The sequence below is a fragment of the Lethenteron reissneri genome, chromosome 53, assembly GCF_015708825.2.
Source record: "Lethenteron reissneri isolate LAM-NWPU_2019-01 chromosome 53, ASM1570882v1, whole genome shotgun sequence".
NCBI classification, from domain to species: domain Eukaryota; kingdom Metazoa; phylum Chordata; class Hyperoartia; order Petromyzontiformes; family Petromyzontidae; genus Lethenteron; species Lethenteron reissneri.
Genome location: NC_083831.1, coordinates 4,806,964 through 4,827,448, shown reverse-complemented (window position 1 = coordinate 4,827,448; position 20,485 = coordinate 4,806,964). Strand labels below are relative to the sequence as shown.

The 20,485-nt window shown below is 55.5% G+C and overlaps 1 pseudogene; it reads right to left on the bottom strand.

The window, feature by feature from the left end:
• Positions 1-9,192: 9,192 nt before the first annotated feature.
• LOC133356202 (ras-interacting protein RIP3-like) lies at positions 9,193-10,604 on the bottom strand (annotated as a pseudogene).
• Positions 10,605-20,485: the final 9,881 nt, after the last annotated feature.

Here is a 20,485-nt window from a genome sequence, read left to right as displayed (position 1 = left end):
TCGGGATCGAACCCACGACCTCCTGTATACCAGGCGAGGTAGTTAACATATCCTGGCCACCGTGATGATTGATGAGAGAGAGAGAGAGACTCAAACTCCAAATATACAGCAGCAGGCGTCAGGGTCGGGATCGAACCCACGACCTCCTGTATTCCAGGCGAGGTAGTTAACATATGAGGGCCTTATTATTCTATGGGTCAATACGGACCCTGGTCACAACACACTGGACTGCTTGCTAGCTCCCTGAGAAGGCGGTGGTGGATAATCGGGGGTGGGGGGAGGATTCCCTGGCAGAGAACAGAGACAGAGCGAGCTGGAAATGTGGTTTGCCCACACAGCTCCGGGCACTGAATTCCACCCCCCCAGAAAAAAGCCACTCCCATCTCGCGGAATGAATTAACGACTTCGACCATGGCTTTTAGTCGAGGGTTTATTTTTGAGAGGGTGGCACGGGTCATGGGGGAATCTCGTTGAACACGCCCATGGCAATTATACCGCTCATCGTAAAAATAATGATGCCTCTCAAACTGTTTAGAAACTTCACGAAAGGCACTGCCACCAAGTGGCTTTGGACTAGGCGCGTGACACGAAGTCAAAACGGGCCACCCTACTGATGAAGCGACTGACCCGCGTGGTGAAGTATGGTCCCGCAAAAAAACAAAACCCCTATTGCCGAAAGCCGCCGACAGGGAGGACCTCATCCAGCAGTGGACAAGGGTCTGTAAGCTGTAACTGCAGTAATTCTAGATTTGAAGCTTTCGTGACTGCAAGGATTCATACTCTTAGGTTTTTTCGGTAAAGTCACGTAGGTAATAAATAATAGAAATAATAATAGAAATAAATAATAAATCACAACGTTTCGGAGGCAACACAAGTCTCCGTCATCAGGTGGGACCGTCACAGCTACATTTACTGTATCAAGTGATACATTTTAGCTGTGACGGTCCCACCTGATGACGGAGACTTGTGTTGCCTCCGAAACGTAGTGAGTTATTATTTTATTTATATAATTTCTATTATTTTATTATTATATTATTTTTTTTACCTACGTGACTTTACCGAAAAAACCTAAGAGTATGTAACTGCAGCACTTCCACTGTCAGTAAACTTGGTTCGGCTCTGGCCTGCGGGCAGCTGCGATTAAACGTAGCCACGTGGCCACGTTCAGAAGGGTCAACGTTCATTAAACCCATTCGTGGCGACATTCATCGTAAAACTGCCTTTGTGGCAGATGGAAACGTGTTGGTACCATCATTATCGTGATTTTTATTCCGCTTCTTTACCCATGAGAGCATCGGTGAGAGTCTCGTGACCCTCTTTGTGAGGGTCCTGCCAAGTGCTTCGCGGTCGTGGGGGGGGGGCGATGATTGGTGCCACACGAACATTCACTCAACATCTGCGGTGTAAATGATGATTTTTTGTTGTCTAATTGAGGAAACCGGCAAGCCCCTTAGACGGGCACGCGACGGCCTCGGCTCTTGGGAAGGCCGTCACGGAGTCTTTGACGTCGTTCCGGGACGGGGCCGAGAGGAGGGCGCGTGGAGTCAACGTGACGGGGTGGAGGGGGTGGGGGTGATACTACGCCGCAGTACACTTGGCCCGCTGGTGTCACTCATCCAGCAGTGGAGCGACGCGTGGCACAACAATGGTGGTGGCGCGCCCCAGCGGCGCCTTCCAAGATGTTGACGGTTTTCGACGCGGGCGGGCGAGCGGCCGCCCTGGTTAATATCAACAACAACAACATCAACAACAATAAATATACCACGCACAATCCGCTTTGACTCAAGAGGACGTTAAAGATCCAGTGACGCCACTGGCAAGAGCCAGGACCACACACACCCACCGTGTGTGTGCAAGCTTATTTTTTACACATTTTCCAATTTTATATATAAATAATATTGATTTATACAGGGCGTTGAGTGTGCCGACTGTGCGAAGCCATAATACTACAAATAGTAATACTACTACTAATACTACTAATAGTAATACTACTACTAATACTACTACTAATACTACTGCTACTACTAATACTAATAATAGTAATAATAATACTAATAATACTACTAATAGTAATACTACTAATATTAATACTACTAATACAAATAGTAATAATTCTGCTACAAGTGATAGTACAGTACTACTATTAGTAATGATAACGATGGATGCATTGGTAAGTGTGCGGTGGGGTTTTTATGGATCCGAGAGAATGTTTTCGTTTGTTGTTGTTGTTGCTAAGACAGGAAAAGGCGGCTCTAAGGCGAGAGAATGACTCGCTCCATAGGAAGCACCAAGTGAGAGCGGGCCGCGATTGTGTTTGTTCGAGAGAATTTGTTAAAACTGAATGGAATGCGTGAGGCGGGGTGAGTGGTGGATTTTAAGGAATAAACTTCAAGTTTGGCGAGAGTCGGAGGAAATAAAACCACCGCACACACAGCCACACACGCCACGCCACAGGGTACCCACAAAGTCCATTTTTGCGCGTGGAAAAAATCTCGTACGATATGATGAACTTCTTTCGCGCCGTACTTAGCCAACCGTGCTTATCGGAGGTGCGGGGCGAAATACAATAAAGTAAAATACAAAAAGCTTTTTTTTAAATAAAAAATGAGCTTTCAATCTGGATGATTTTTAAGTGCCACGGCGAAGGGACAGCGTTCCAGACGGCCGACAGCAGCGGCGCATCCGAGAGCGCCTTTAAGAAAGTCCCAAAGGGGGAATGAAAGTCACGTGCTCCTGCTGCTGTTGTTGTTGTTGTTGACAAGTCTGTGCCTCGTGGAGGCCGCATCACATCAGATGCCCTGCCAAGCGATCGTCCGCGGAATTCCCGACTCACAATCCTGGGCACTCATTCCCCAATTTGCGACGGCGTGAGTTGACATTCAATGACTTTGCGGCGACCCTGTGCCACAACAATAACAACAACGATCATGACGTCATTGTGCTCGCTATGTAAACAAAAACAACAACAACGGCTCAGCGAGTCTTGGAACGTTGGCTGATGTTGTTGACGTTCTCTGGGAGACGGAGCCTTGTGAATGAATAGCTGGGCAGCTCGTTGGGCCTTACCTGCTAAACATAAACAACAACAGTTGTTGTTGTTTTCTGCAGGCAGACTCCGCGATTGTGGAATCGCCTTCCTCGCTCCGTGGAAGTCTGTTTCGCCGTTTAAACAACTCGCTCACATGAGTAGTTCCCCTGTAGCTTCAGATGTCAAACATCCCAATGTTTTCTGATTGGATAACTCTGCAGATATGATTCGCTTTTATCATAGCTCTTCCTTTTATTGGAGTTTCGAGAGGAGTCAGTGACATTGTCGTGATCAGCTTTCTATTGCGCTTACATTTTATTTATATTTGTGAGTGGAGTTAACATGTTTATACTTCAATATGAAAGTATTAATATAAAATAGAAATTAGTATTACTATTGCTACTACGCTGCACGTGGAGACCTGTGGCACCTGTAGATTTAAAACTAACTTCTTGAGAACAGCTGTTCGTGTTTAGTTTGATGTCCTCCCCCCCCCCCCGCACCTCAGATGAGCCACGGTTGGCTAGGTACGGTGCGAAAGAAGTTGAACATTCGCTACACCCACAGTCCATCACCATGGAGGCAGCTGGTGGCTCACACACAGACCACGTCGCGAAACTTCCCGCGAGCTCAGAGGAGTCGTTATCGTGGCTCGCCAGCAGATGGCGGTACAGAAAACAAGTTAAACTCCATTGGAGCGATCGCAACAAATATTATTATTCAAATGTTTCACGCGCGTTCCATCTTCGGATTCCGATTGCGCGATCCGTGGACAGCAGGAAACAAGAACGGATCCAGGGGCCAACCGAGCACACTAAAGAGGCAAGGCCACTTTAAAGCGATGGGGGTTCAGAACAGACTTAAATCGATCTACCGACTCCGATTGCCTGATTTCAAGTGGAGGGCGTTCCTTAGCTGGTGGGTGCCACGCTCACAAAAGCACGGATCGCCAAAAGAGCGCAACCAGGACCCTGGGAGTGCTGATCAGTTGGAGATCACAAGATCTTAAGGGTCTTGATGGATCCATAAAATAATAATAAGTAAAACCGTCATCATTAATGATAAATAATGAGTAATAATTAATGATAACGTCAAGATAAATCATGATTAATAAATTATCAATAATACCGAATAATAATTAATATTAAATAACAATCAATAATACCGTCATAATTAATTATAATAATAACTACGTCACGATGCAGTCGTCAATTAGAGCCGCCGTGCGATGCGGCTCCAGAGCCTCAGGTTTCCGACCCCTGGGATCGAGCGTTGCTCCCTCTCCCACGCGTTCTTCTCTCTCCACTTGACTCCCGTGACGAGGGGAACTCATCCCGTGACGAGGGGAACTCATCCCGTGACGAGGGGAACTCATCCCGTGACGAGGGGAACTCATCCCGTGACGAGGGGAACTCATCCCGTGACGAGGGGAACTCATCCCGTGACGAGGGGAACTCATCCCGTGACGAGGGGAACTCATCCCGTGACCTTCTTCACGAGAAGGCCGCAGAGCACGTGGCCCACTGCTGAGGCTGCTCCTATAGACCCTCGTCTGTGCTTCCTCTCGCTGTGGAGTAGACATCGCCACTGGGGAGACAAAGGCGGTCGGGCGTGGTGCTGGCCACCCACCCTCTCGTGTACCGTTCCGGCCTTCATAGGTGCTCGCTCACAGCACTTGCCCCTACAGTCTGTTAAGTCTATACGGGGGATCTTTGTCTTTTGTGTGTGTGTCGCATGCTATGTGTATGTGTGTGTTGCATGCTGTGAATGTGTGTGTCGCATGGTGTGTGTGTGTGTCGCATGCTATGTGATTGTGTTGCCTGTGGTTGTGTTGATTGTGATTGTGTTGATTGTTGCTGCTACACAATTGCTCAGGGCACCCTCCTCGCCCCGTGTTCCAGCAGGCACCTGCAGCGGGGACAATTGTACCCCCCCCCCCCCCATTGTGCCCCCCCTCAACCCCCCCCCCACCCATTGTGCCCCCCTCCCCCCCACGTGCTCACAATGGGCCACATTGAGGGGGCCGCTTCCCCGGAGCTGATAAGGCGCGCGGGGGGGGGGGGAGGCTCGTGTGGGGGGGGGGGGCTCGCGTGGGCGCCGACGGCGGAAGGAGACGGGGGGAGACGGGGGGCGTTCACTTACGGGACCCCCCCCCCTGAACCCCCCTCTCGGAGCCCCCAGCCCCTCCTCCACCGCGTGGTGTTTGTGGTGCTCGCCACCGGAGCCGGGTCTGGTCGGTGGTGGCCGCACGCGCTCGAGACTGGCCGTGCGAGTGGTGGGGAGTGGTGGGTGACGAGTGGTGGGGAGCGGTGGGTGGGGAGCGGTGGGTGGGGAGTGGTGGGGAGGAGCGGTGGTGCCGTGGTTAGCGCTGTGCTGCGCGAACGAACCTGGCGACTAGAGTTCGATTCCCGCTCGCGGCCAACACCGGTGACGATTATCTAAATTATCTGCAGCGGTCCTGGGCCTCCTCCCCTAGGTTGACTCGGCCTCAATTGATAACCTGGAGCGGTGTATAGTAAACATCGCTACTGGGGAGACAAAGGCGGCTGGGCATGGTGCCGGCCACCCACCCCCTCGTGTGCCGTGCCGGCCTTCATAGGTGCTGGCTAACAGCACTTGCCCCTACAGTCTGTTCAGGCTACACGGGGGATCTTTGTCTTTTGCGTGTGGGGGAGCGGTAGTGTAGTGGTTAGCGCTACGCTGCGCTCCGAATCCAGTGATCCGAGTTCGATTCCCGCTCACGGCCAACACCAGCGACGATCATCTGAACCGGTCTTGGGCCTCCCCTAGGTCAACTCAGCCTCAAATGGATACCCGGTGCGGTGTGTAAAAAATATCGCCACTGGAGAGACAAAGGCGGCCGGGCGTGATGCTGCCCGCCCACCCCCTCCGCGTGCCACAGTGCCGGCCTTCGTCGGTGCCGCAACTCGCTACTAACAGCACTTGCCCCGACATTCTGCTGAGGCTGTACGGGGGAGCTGTGCCTTTGTGCGCGTCTCGCGCTGTCGACGTGGTCATTGTGTCGACTCCGTTGGCTCCAGAGGAAGGCCCCGGCGGGGTGATGGCGAGGGATGTCGTCATGGTTTTATTTTCTTTGGTGGCGGCGGCGGCGAATAAACGCAATCCCTTCGCCTATTTATTGATTACAGCAAAACAATACGAACTCAAACGCGCGCGCGCGCGCACACAATGTGGTGACTCGTGTTGGCGCAGACGTCGCCTTGCAAATTACTCGCCTGGGATTACACTCGCAGCGACATCGCCACCACCACCGCCGCCGCCACCACCATCACGACCACCATCACCACCCCACCACCGCCGCCACCACCGCCACCATCACCGCCACCCCACCATCACCACCACCATCACCACCACCACCGCCACCACCATCACGACCACCATCACCATCACCACCCCACCACCACCACCGCCGCCACCAGCACCACCACCATCACCACCATCACCATCATCACCACCCTCATCATCACCATCACCACCACCGCACCACAACCCCACCACGACCACCCCACCACCATCAACAACAACCGCCATTCGCCACTAAGTGGCGGTGACGTCACCACGACGCTTGTGCCAGGCCATGTGCACCTTGAGGCCACGTGAAGTGCCGAACGCCCACTGGCAGGAGGTCACGGGGCAGACCCAGGTGCCACGGGTCGTCTGACTGAGATGACCGAGATGACTGGCTGATGCACCACCTGTGCCCCCTACTGTGCCAACTTGCTGTGCTTTAGCCACCCAGCGCTTCGCTCGTTGTTGTGAGCGTCGCTCCTCCGCCCTCCGTTGTTGTTGGAGGGCGACTGCCTCCAACTGCCCAGTAGCGTCCTTCACGAGCCTCCTCCACAGAGGCCGATCTTGACACCGCTGGTACCAGTCATCAGCAAGTCCACTCAACTCCACGTCCTCCTGTACCACATCACTCCATCTCTTCTCTAGCCCGTGCCGCGCCCGTTTAGCTCCCTCAATCCGGCCGAACAAAAGCTGTTTAGGCATGCGGTGGCTGGGCATGAGGGCTACATGACCCAGCCAACGCAGTCTTGCCTGCCGGAGGAGCTCATCGATGGGACTTTGCCCAGATCTTTCAAGAATTTGTGAGCTCCTCACACAATCCAACCTGGTTAAACCCAGGATGGATCGTAGGCAGGCCAGCCTAAATGTTTCTAACCGGCGAAGATGCTCCATTAGGGGGGTCCACGTTTCGCAAGCGTAGAGAAGGGAGGGAATTACCGTGGCCGAGAAGACCTGAAGCTTCGTGCGGAGCGACATACCAGGTAGCTTCCACACAGCGTTACGCAACCGATGAAAAGATATTGCCGCTCGACTGATTCAGAGTGAGACCTCTGCTGTTAAACCAGAGCCGGTCATGAGCACACTGCCCAGGTATGGGAAACTCTCCACACTCTCCACAACTGCCCCATCACCGATTGGGAGTTGTGGGGGTGGATTGTCCGATGGTACAAATTACCCAGGCAGGTGCTTAGTTTTGGTGGGGCTGATGGAAAGGCCCCACCTCTTAGTGGCAAACTCCAGGTTCAGCAGCAGCGCCTCCAACTCCTCCTCTACACACACACAAACCCATTGCATCAAAGTTCAGACCCCCTAAAATCATTAGACGGGTTTCTCAAGGGCACATTTCGTGCAAGGACTCTGCTCGCAGCTGTTCTCTCCAAGATTTCCGATTGCGTTCCTCGTCTCATTGGCAGGATGCCAAGAGCACAATTTGTAGAGAGGGGCAGGATCAGGGGTTCAACCCCCCACCGTCAAAAGTTTCGCTGGTTACACAAACACTGCAGGTAAACACTGGCCCGCAAGACACAAACCCCACTCGCCTTCTCACTAATCCACTGACCCATTCACCCTACCCATCCACTCACCCATGCACCAACCCACTCATCCATTCACTCAGTAATCCGCTCACCCATTCAACTACCCATCCACTCACCCATGCACCAACCCACTCACCCATTGACCAACCCACGCACTCACCAACCCATTCACCAAACCTACTCACCCATGCAACCAACCCACTCACCCATTCACTAACTAATCCACTCACCCATTCACCAACCCACTTAGCCACTCACCCATTTACTCACTTATCCACTCACAAATTCACCTACCCATTCACACATTCACCAACCCACTCGCCCATTCACCCACTCATCCATTCACTCAATAGCCCACTTACCCACCTACTCACCTACTCACCAACCCACTCACCCACCCACCCACTAAACCCATTCATCACCCACTCCCTCCGAATGCCCACACGATCTTCCTCTTGGCATTGTCCCCACTGGTGCAGGCTCGGCATTCCTCCTGCTGCTGCTCCTGCTGCTGCTGTTCCTGCTGCTGCTGCTGTTCCTGCTGTTGCTGCTTGCTCCTGCTGCTGCTGTTCCTGCTGCTGCTGCTGTTCCTGCTGCTGCTGTTCCTGCTGCTGCTGCTGTTCATGCTGTTGCTGCTGCTCCTGCTGCTGCTGTTCCTGCTGCTGCTGCTGTTCCTCTGCTGTTGCGTTCCTGCTGCTGCTGCTGTTCCTGCTGCTGCTGTTCCTGCTGTTGCTGCTGTTCCTGCTGCTGCTGTTTCCTGCTGCTGCTGTTCCTGCTGTTGCTGTTCCTGCTGCTGCTGTTCCTGCTGTTGCTGCTGTTCCTGCTGCTGCTGTTCCTGCTGCTGCTGCTGTTCCTGCTGCTGCTGTTCCTGCTGCTGCTGTTCCTGCTGCTGCTGTACCTGCTGCTGCTGCTGTTCCTGCTGTTGCTGTTCCTGCTGCTGCTGTTCCTGCTGCTGCTGTTCCTGCTGTTGCTGCTGTTCCTGCTGCTGCTGTTCCTGCTGCTGCTGCTGTTCCTGCTGCTGCTGCTGTTCCTGCTGCTGCTGTTCCTGCTGTTGCTGCTGCTCCTGCTGCTGCTGCTGTTCCTGCTGCTGCTGCTGTTCCTGCTTGCTGCTGTTCCTGCTGTTGCTGTTCCTGCTGTTGCTGCGGCTCCTGCTGCTGCTGTTCTGCTGTTGCTGTTCCTGCTGCTGCTGCTCCTGCTGCGCTTTTCCTGCTGTTGCTGTTCCTGCTGTTGCTGCTCCTGCTGCTGCTGTTCCTGCTGTTGCTGCTCCTGCTGCTGCTGTTCCTGCTGTTGCTGCTCCTGCTGCTGCTGTTCCTGCTGTTGCTGTTCCTGCTGCTGCTGCTCCTGCTGCTGCTGCTGTTCCTGCTGCTGCTGCTGTTCCTGCTGCTGCTGTTCCTGCTGTTGCTGTTCCTGCTGTTGCTGCTCCTGCTGCTGCTGTTCCTGCTGTGCTGTTCCTGCTGTTGCTGCTCCTGCTGTTGCTGTTCCTGCTGCTGCTGTTCCTGCTGCTGCTGTTCCTGCTGCTGCTGCTGTTTCCTGCTGCTGCTGCTCCTGCTGTTTGCTGTTCCTGCTGCTGCTGTTCCTGCTGTTGCTGTTCCTGCTGCTGCTGTTCCTGCTGCTGTTGCTGTTCCTGCTGTTGCTGTTCCTGCTGTTGCTGTTCCTGCTGCTGCTGTTCCTGCTGCTGCTGCTGTTCCTGCTGTTGCTGTTCCTGCTGTTGCTGTTCCTGCTGCGCTGTTTCCTGCTGCTGCTGTTCCTGCTGCTGCTGTTCCTGCTGCTGCTGTTCCTGCTGTTGCTGTTCCTGCTGCTGCTGTTCCTGCTGTTGCTGTTCCTGCTGCTGCTGTTCCTGCTGCTGCTGTTCCTGCTGCTGCTGTTCCTGCTGTTGCTGTTCCTGCTGCTGCTGGTTCCTGCTGTTGCTGTTCCTGCTGCTGCTGTTCCTGCTGCTGCTGTTCCTGCTGCTGCTGCTGTTCCTGCTGCTGCTGCTCCTGCTGTTGCTGTTCCTGCTGCTGCTGTTCCTGCTGCTGCTGTTCCTGCTGCTGTTGCTGTTCCTGCTGCTGCTGCTCCTGCTGCTGCTGTTCCTGCTGTTGCGGTTCCTGCTGTTGCTGTTCCTGCTGCTGCTGCTCCTGCTGTTGCTGTTCCTGCTGCTGCTTGCTGTTCCTGCTGTTGCTGTTCCTGCTGCTGGTCTGCTCCTGCTGCTGCTGTTCCTGCTGTTGCTGCTCCTGCTGCTGCTGTTCCTGCTGTTGCTGCTCCTGCTGTTGCTGTTCCTGCTGCTGCTGCTCCTGCTGCTGCTGCTGTTCCTGCTGCTGCTGTTCCTGCTGTTGCTGTTCCTGCTGTTGCTGCTCCTGCTGTTTGCTGTTTCCTGCTGCTGCTGTTCCTGCTGCTGCTGCTGTTCCTGCTGCTGCTGTCCTGCTGTTGCTGTTCCTGCTGTTGCTGCTCCTGCTGCTGCTGTTCCTGCTGTTGCTGTTCCTGGCTGCTGCTGCTCCTGCTGCTGCGGCTGTTCCTGCTGCTGCTGTTTCCTGCTGTTGCTGTTCCTGCTGCTGCTGTTCCTGCTGCTGCTGCTCCTGCTGTTGCTGTTCCTGCTGCTGCTGCTCCTGCTGCTGCTGCTGTTCCTGCTGCTGCTGTTCCTGCTGTTGCTGCTCCTGCTGTTGCTGTTCCTGCTGCTGCTGTTCCTGCTGCTGCTGCTGTTCCTGCTGCTGCTGTTCCTGCTGTTGCTGTTCCTGCTGTTGCTGCTCCTGCTGCTGCTGTTCCTGCTGCTGCTGTTCCTGCTGTTGCTGTTCCTGCTGTTGCTGTTCCTGCTGCTGCTGTTCCTGCTGTTGCTGTTCCTGCTGCTGCTGTTCCTGCTGTTGCTGTTCCTGCTGTTCCTGCTGTTGCTGTTCCTGCTGCTGCTGCTCCTGCTGCAGCACTCCCTCCTGTCCTGGGTCACCATCACTCCCTGTGTCCTCATCCCTGGCTCGCCGCGTGGAACCTCCTCTCTTCTCCAGGTCCTGCTCCCCCGTCTCCGCCCTGTTGCTCCCACCTTGCTCATTGCCACTCTCCGTCTCCTCCCACGTGGTCTCCGTCTCCTCCCACGTGGTCTCCGTCTCCTCCCACGTGGTCTCCGTCTCCTCCCACGTGGTCTCCGTCTCCTCCCACGTGGTCTCCGTCTCCTCCCACGTGGTCTCCGTCTCCTCCCACGTGGTCTCCGTCTCCTCCCACGTGGTCTCCGTCTCCTCCCCACGTGGTCTCCGTCTCCTCCCACGTGGTCTCCGTCTCCTCCCACGTGGTCTCCTTCTCCTCCCCCCGTGGTCTCCGTCTCCTCCCCACGTGGTCTCCGTCTCCTCCCACGTGGTCTCCGTCTCCTCCCACGTGGTCTCCGTCTCCTCCACGTGGTCTCCGTCTCCTCCCACGTGGTCTCCGTCTCCTCCCCACGTGGTCTCCGTCTCCTCCCCACGTGGTCTCCGTCTCCTCCCCACGTGGTCTCCGTCTCCTCCCCACGTGGTCTCCGTCTCCTCCCCACGTGGTCTCCGTCTCCTCCCCACGTGGTCTCCGTCTCCTCCCCACGTGGTCTCCGTCTCCCCCCACGTGGTCTCCGTCTCCTCCCACGTGGTCTCCGTCTCCTCCCACGTGGTCTCCGTCTCCTCCCACGTGGTCCTCCTTCTCCTCCCCCACGTGGTCTCCTTCTCCTCCCCAACGTGGTCTCCCGTCTCCTCCCACGTGGTCTCCGTCTCCTCCCCACGTGGTCTCCTTCTCCTCCCCACGTGGTCTCCGTCTCCTCCCCACGTGGTCTCCGTCTCCTCCCACGTGGTCTCCGTCTCCTCCCACGTGGTCTCCGTCTCCTCCCACGTGGTCTCCGTCTCCTCCCCACGTGGTCTCCGTCTCCTCCCCACGTGGTCTCCGTCTCCTCCCCACGTGGTCTCCGTCTCCTCCCCACGTGGTCTCCGTCTCCTCCCCACGTGGTCTCCGTCTCCTCCCCACGTGGTCTCCTTCTCCTCCCCACGTGGTCTCCGTCTCCTCCCCACGTGGTCTCCGTCTCCTCCCCACGTGGTCTCCGTCTCCTCCCCACGTGGTCTCCGTCTCCTCCCCACGTGGTCTCCGTCTCCTCCCACGTGGTCTCCTTCTCCTCCCACGTGGTCTCCGTCTCCTCCCACGTGGTCTCCGTCTCCTCCCACGTGGTCTCCGTCTCCTCCCACGTGGTCTCCGTCTCCTCCCACGTGGTCTCCGTCTCCTCCCACGTGGTCTCCGTCTCCTCCCACGTGGTCTCCGTCTCCTCCCACGTGGTCTCCTTCTCCTCCCACGTGGTCTCCGTCTCCTCCACGTGGTCTCCGTCTCCTCCCCACGTGGTCTCCTTCTCCTCCCACGTGGTCTCCTTCTCCTCCCACGTGGTCTCCGTCTCCTCCCACGTGGTCTCCTTCTCCTCCCACGTGGTCTCCGTCTCCTCCCCACGTGGTCTCCTTCTCCTCCCACGTGGTCTCCGTCTCCTCCCCACGTGGTCTCCGTCTCCTCCCCACGTGGTCTCCGTCTCCTCCCACGTGGTCTCCGTCTCCTCCCCCACGTGGTCTCCTTCTCCTCCCCACGTGGTCTCCGTCTCCTCCCCACGTGGTCTCCGTCTCCTCCCACGTGGTCTCCTTCTCCTCCCACGTGGTCTCCTTCTCCTCCCCACGTGGTCTCCTTCTCCTCCCACGTGGTCTCCGTCTCCTCCCCACGTGGTCTCCGTCTCCTCCCCACGTGGTCTCCGTCTCCTCCCCACGTGGTCTCCTTCTCCTCCCCACGTGGTCTCCGTCTCCTCCCCACGTGGTCTCCGTCTCCTCCCACGTGGTCTCCTTCTCCTCCCACGTGGTCTCCTTCTCCTCCCCACGTGGTCTCCTTCTCCTCCCACGTGGTCTCCGTCTCCTCCCCACGTGGTCTCCGTCTCCTCCCCACGTGGTCTCCGTCTCTTTATTGCCCCCCCCCCCCCGACATGGGAGTGGAGTTTGTCTCTCAGCTGCTCTGATACGAGAGCCACCGAGCCCCGACCCGAGGCGCCGCATTCCCCCGTGCCCTCAGTGCCGTGCGCTGAACGTCCGTGGTGAACGTTCGTGGTGAACGTCTGTTCACCACAATGGTTGGACACCGAATGGCTTTGCAATCAACACACAAAAGGCAAAGTTCCCCCGCATAGCCTTGATAGACTGTTGGGGCAGGTGCTGTCAGCCAGCACCGGTGCAGGCCGGCACTGTGGCACACGAGGGGGTGGGTGGTCAGCACCACGCCCGGCCGCCTTTGTCTCCCCAGTGGCGATGTTTTTACACACCGCAACGGGTACTAATTTGAGGCTGAGTCGACCTAGGGGATACCCAGGACCGGTTCAAATACTCGTCACGTGGTGTTGGCCGTGAACGGGAATCGAACTCGTGTCTCCGGGTTCGATAGCACAGTGAAGCGCTAACCACTACACCCACCGCTCTCACTCACCCACCACGACACACTGCCACCACCACCACCACAACACCACCACCCCACGATTACCCAACACACACCATCCACACCATGACCACCACGTGCACACCACCACACACACCACCACACCCACAACACCACCACCACCCCACGATTACCCAACACACACCATCCACACCATGACCACCACGTGCACACCACCACACACACCACCACACCCACAACACCACCACCACCCCACGATTACCCAACACACACCATCCACACCATGACCACCACGTGCACACCACCACACACACCACCACACCCACAACACCACCACCACCCCACGATTACCCCAACACACACCATCCCACACCATGACCACCACGTGCACACCACCACACACACCACCACACCCACAACACCACCACCACCCCACGATTACCCAACACACACCATCCACACCATGACCACCACGTGCACACCACCACACACACCACCACACCCACAACACCCACCACCCCACGATTACCCAACACACACCATCCACACCATGACCACCACGTGCACACCACCACACACACCACCACATCCACAACACCACCACCACCCCACGATTACCCAACAACACCATCCACACCATGACCACCACGTGCACACCACCACACACACCACCACACCCACAACACCACCACCCCACAATTACCCAACACACACCATCCACACCATGACCACCACGTGCACACCACCACACACACCACCACACCCACAACACCACCACCACCCACCCTGCATCCGTGCGCCACCACCCATGGGGCTTCCTGCTTTTCTCAGCAACTCAGAAGCCGCACGTTGTTATTGTGCGGCTCTCGCTGGCAACCTCCGCTGTGCCCCTGCGTGTGTGTGTGAGTGTGTGTGAGTGCGTGTGTGAGCGTGTGTGTGAGCGTATGTGTGTGTGTGAGCCTGTGTGTGAGTGTGTGTGTGAGTGCGTGTGTGTGTGAGCCTGTGTGAGTGTATGAGGCTGTGTGAGTGTGTGTGAGAGTGTGTGAGAGTGAGTGTGTGTGAGAGTGCGTGTGTGTGAGAGTGTGAGAGTGAGTGTGTGACAGTGAATGTGTGTGACAGTGAGTGTCTGTGAGTAGAGAGTGAGTGTGTGTGAGAGTGAGTGTGTGCGAGAGTGAGTGTGTGTGAGTGAGTGTGTGTGAGTGTGTCTGTGAGTGTGTGTGAGAGTGAGTGTGTGTGAGTGAGTGTGTGTGAGTGCGTGAGTATGCTTAAAAGTACACAATCTTTGTATCATAGGCGACGTTTCGGGCAATGGCCCTTCATTATATAATTGCCACGTTATATTTCCGTTACATTCCCGTTACATACCCGTTACATTCCCACCGCCAAGGAAGTCGATCCTGATCGCCTCCACAAATCGAATCGGTGTGGCCGGCCCACATTCACCACCACCACCATCATCATCTACTCCATCATCATCATCATCAGCGTCATCATCGGCGTCATCACCATACTCATCATCTACGTCATCGTCATCATCATCCTCCGGCGCCGTCATCATTGTCATCTACGTCATCATCACCATCATCTGGATCATCATCTTGCACCTCCATGGTCACCCAAGGCATCGTGAGCTGATCTTATTGTGATGGATATTGCGCCTTGCCGAAGGCGGCGAACAAACAATGAACTATTTACATCGCAGAACAGTGCGATGAGACGAGTTGATGAGTGTGATGATGATGCGTGAAAGAGAAGAAGATGATGATGAGAGTGTCGACGAGGCGTTGATGATGAGTGGGTGTGATGACGCACGGGGCAGGGACGTTGTGACGAGGGGATGGTTGTGATGGTGGTAGTGGTGGTGGTGATGGTGGTGGTGATGGTGGTGGTGATGATGGTGATGGTTGAAGTTGTGAAGAGGGGATGGTAGTGGTGATGATGTGAGGAGCTCACAAATCCTTAAAAGATCTGGGCAAAGTCCCATCGGTGAGCTCCTCCGGCAGGCAAGGCTGCGTTGGCTGGGTCATGTAGCCCACATGCCCAGCCACCGCATGCCTAAACAGCTTTTGTTCGGCCGGATCGAGGGGGGCTAAACGGGCGCGGCACGGGCTAGAAAAGAGATGGAGTGATGTGGTACAGGAGGACGTGGAGCTGAGTGGACTTGCCGATGACTGGTACCAGCGGTGTCAAGATCGGCCTCTGTGGAGGAGGCACGTGAAGGACGCTACTGGGCAGTTGGAGGCAGTCGCCCTCCAGCAACAACGGAGGGCGGAGGAGCGACGCTCACAACAACCGAGCGGAGCGCCAGGTGGCTAAAGCAAGCAAGTTGGCACAGTAGGGGGCACAGGTGGTGCATCAGCCAGTCATCTCGGTCATCTCAGTCAGTCGACCCGTGGCACCTGGGTCGCCCCGTGACCTCCTGCCAGCGGGCGTTCGACACTTCACGTGGCCTCAAGGTGCACATGGCCTGGCACAAGCGTCGTGGTGACGTCCACCGCCACTTAGTGGCGAATGGCGGTTGTTATTGTTGGTGGTGATGGTTGAAGTTGTGAGAGGGGATGGTGGTGATGGTGGTGGTGTTCAGTGATGGGGGAAGGTTGGGGAAAGAGGGGTGTGGCGAAGTGAGAGATGATGACAATCGGTGCGCGGTGCGTGGAGGTGCGAAGGGAAGCGAGGTGAGTGAGGCTGATTGATGGTTGGGGGTGAGGGGCAGAGCTTGTTCCAAACGAGCGAGACGGAAGGGAATGGCGATTGGGCACAGGGAGGAGGGGGGACAGAGAGACAGAGAGAGAGCGACTTGTACACAGACAACAGCAAGAACACGACAGCACCCATTCTGACTTCGATACACAACAGAGGAGATGGAATAAACTGCGTCTATTTAGTTTGTGTCCCCCCTTAGTTATTATTTAACAACAACAACCACCACACAGTGTGACTGTTGTCCATGTTGTCATCACCAACACATTCCACAGTGACACCCCATTCCCCGCTATACTTCATCAATGATCATCTTCGTGTTTGTAAACACACGGCTGCCCGCAAGGGGGCAGCCAAAGAGCGGCGCCGCCTGCGTCTCGCCGCAACCAACCAACCCGCACTCGCTTCCGATGGGACCCACACGGAGACCCACACACTTAGAGGACCCATAGACTCACGTAGAGACCCATAGACCATACATAGAGACCCACACACTTACAGAGAGACCCATAGACTCACGTGGAGACCCACACACTTAGAGACCCATAGACTCACGTAGAGACCCCATAGACATACATAGAGACCCACACACTTACAGAGAGACCATAGACTCACATGGAGACCCACACACTTAGAGACCCATAGACTCACGTAGAGACCCATAGACATACATAGAGACCCACACACTTACAGAGAGACCCATAGACTCACATGGAGACCCACACACTTAGAGACCCATAGACTCACGTAGAGACCCATAGACATACATAGAGACCCACACACTTACAGACAGACCCGTAGACTCACATAGAGACCCACACACAGAGAGACCCGTAGACTCACATGGAGACCCACACACAGAGAGACCCATAGACTCACATGGAGACCCACACACAGAGAGACCCATAGACTCACATAGAGACCACACACAGAGAGACCCATAGACTCACATGGAGACCCACACACAGAGAGACCCATAGACTCACATGGAGACCTACACACAGAGAGACCATAGACTCACATGGAGACCCACACACAGAGAGACCCATAGACTCACATAGAGACCCACACACAGACCCATAGACTCACATAGAGACCCATAGACTTACATAGAGACCCATAGACTTACATAGAGACCCATAGACTTACATAGAGATCATAGACTTACATAGAGACCCATATACTGACATAGAGACCCATATAATTCCATAGAGACCCATAGACTTACATAGAGACCCATATACTTACATAGAGACCCATATACTTACATAGAGACCCACAGATTTACATAGAGACCCATAGACTTACACAGAGACCCATAGACGTACACAGAGACCCATAGACTTACACAGAGACCCATAGACTTACACAGAGACCCATAGACTTACACAGAGACCCATAGACTTACATAGAGACCCATAGACTTACATAGATACCCATAGACTTACATAGAGACCCATAGACTTACATAGAGACCCATAGACTTGCACAGAGACCCATAGACTTACACAGAGACCCATAGACTTACACAGAGACCCATAGACTTACATAGAGACCCATAGACTCATACAGAGACCCATAGACTCACACAGATACCCATAGACTTACATAGAGACCCATATACTGACAGAGACCCACAGATTTGCATAGAGACTTATAGACTTACACAGAGACCCATAGACTTACATAGAGACCCATAGACTCCCATAGAGACCCATAGACTTACATAGAGACCCATAGCCCACATTGTTGTATCGCTGTTAATCAGATCAATTACCTCACCCCCACCCGCCCCCCCCCGGCCGTGCCCCCCGCTAGGGGGCGAGGCGGGGCGTGTCCCTGCTGCGTGTTCCTGCTGCGGGCAGTGGGCGACTCCCGGTGAGATCCGGGCTCAGTCGAGGCGAGTACAGAGACGCACAGACACCACCCACAACAACAGCAGCCTGCTGCTGGTGCTGCTGCTGCTGCTGGTGCTGCTGCTGGTGCTGCTGCGTTAGGTGTGGATCTGATGCTGCTGCTGCTGGGTGAGGTGTGGATCTGATGCTGCTGCTGGGTTAGCTGTGGATCTTAATGCTGCTGGTGCTGATTGAACTATTGAGTATGACAAGCCCGATGCTGCAGCTATAGCTTGTTCCACCACTGATTTATCATCTGCTGCTGCTGCAGCTGGACCCGACTGCCATCGTCACTGCTGCTGGTCACGAGTGGTGGTGGTGCTCATTGAGCTGCTTTTGGTGAATACATTGATCTTATTGCCTCTCCTAAAACGTCTCACTGCTATTATTGCTGGTGGCTGTAATACTATTAACGATGCTAGTGCTGCTGGTGCTGCCGCTAGGGCTCTGTTAGTGTTTCTGCTGCTGCTGGTGCTGGTGCTGCCGGTGCTGGTGCTGCTGCTGTTGCTGCAAGTGCTCATGGAGCAGCGGCACCACCGTCAGCCAACGGATTGCGCTTGCTGATCTGATGATGTCTGCGCCGATGGTCACTCGGCGTGAGGAGGTGGAGGAGGTGGTGGAGGAGGAGGCACCGTTGTTTGGCACGAGGGTGCCCCCCACCGCACCAGGCGACCCCCAGAAGTGGACCCCGGCAGAGGGCCTTGGGTGCCCCGGCGCGACCACGTGACCAGTGGTGGTGGGCGGCGGTGCGGGGGGTCCCCTCGCCCCCAGAAGAGTCGCGCTGGACGGCGGCGACCCCCAGGGCGCACGGAACCTCGGGGAACCGAGCAAGCTCCATGGAGCCTGCAGGGATCCCTCCCTCTACAGGGGCCCCTCCTCCTGCAGGGACCCCCCTCCTCCTCCTGCTGCTACGGGGACCCCCCCTCCTCCTCCTCCTCCTGCTACGGGGACCCCCCCCTCCTCCTCCTCCTCCTGCTACGGGGACCCCCCCTCCTCCTCCTGCTGCTACGGGGACCCCGGTGTGAGCCCCGTGGCCGCTCGGCCGAGGCGGGGGGGTCGCGGCCTTCGGCCCCCACGTCGCCGCGTGCCTCTGGGCGGTGCTGCTGTGCGCGCGACTGCAGGTGACGTCACCCGCACCTACAGCACCTACACTGACGTCACTTACACCTACAGCACCTGCACTGACGTCACTTACACCTACAGCACCTGCACTGACGGTCAACCTACACCTACAGCACCTGTACTGACGTCACTACACCTACAGCACACCTGCACTGACGTCCACTTACACCTACAGCACCTGTACTACTGACGTCACCCTACAACCTAACAGCTCACCCTGCAATTGGACGTCACCTACAGCACCTGCACTGACGTCACCTGCACCTACAGCCACCTGGCAACTGACGTCACCCACACCCTACAGCACCTGCACTGACGTCACCTACACCTGCACTGACGTCACCTACACCTACAGCACCTGTACTGACGTCAACTACACCTACTAGCACCTGCACTGACGTTCACCTGCACCTACAGCACCTGTACTGGACGTCCACTTACACCTACAGCACCTGGCACTGACGTCACCCACACCTACAGCACCTGCACTGACGTCACCTTCACCTGTACTGACGTCACCTGCACCTACAGCACCTGCACTGACGTCACCCACACCTACAGCACCTACACTGACGTCACCCACACCTACAGCACCTGCACTGACGCCATCTACAGCACCTGCACTGACGTCACCTGCACCTACAGCACCTGCACTAACGTCACCTACACCTACAGCACCCGTACTGACGTCACCGACAGACCTAGAGCACCTGTACTGACGTCACTTGCACCTACAGCACCTGTACTGACGTCACCTGCACCTATAGCAGCTGTACTACTAACAGCGACAGCACCTGTACTACCAACACCAACACATTACATTCTTTACACATCCCATCTGTAGCACGGCCTTCTGGGAGTGCGTCATTTCAGCGACATTGGTTCAACACAAGTCGAACTCTAGGCCGGTTCTGACAATCAGTGTCTCATCAGCAGTGAGTCTCACTTGAATCGGACGCTGATGAAGCTGCCAGATGTGTAGTTGCAGGCAAGGGGCCCTCGGAGTGTTTCAGTTTTCAGTTTCATGTATTTGGTGTAGCCCTGTGAGCCATTCGGTTCTTGAATCGGATGCAGCCGCAACAAACAAAAACAGGAACAAGAAACATCTTAAAGTGGCTAAGCGCAAACAAAAAAATCCAGGAAAAAACAGCAAAGTCTTCCAGAAAAAGCACCGTATATCACCGCTGTGTGCAAAAATCCCAGTGGGGTGCAAGTCAAACAATAACCAAGAGCGAAAGAGGGCCCATGCGTTCTGCAAAGACCCAAGTGTCTACACAGGTTGTTTCGAAACAGATGTGAAGACTTATATGGGACTAGACTTTTTATCGTTTTTAATGGGAAAAGAACGGATGATACTACACTGTAACGTGATCATTGTCAACGCTACGCCTGGAATCTTCTCCAGGTGGTCTCCAGAGCCGAGAGGAGGCGGCACATTTCTCGTGGCGTTGTTGCAAATTCTCAGAAGTGTTAATAACATTGTGACGCATCCTGTATATGTATAT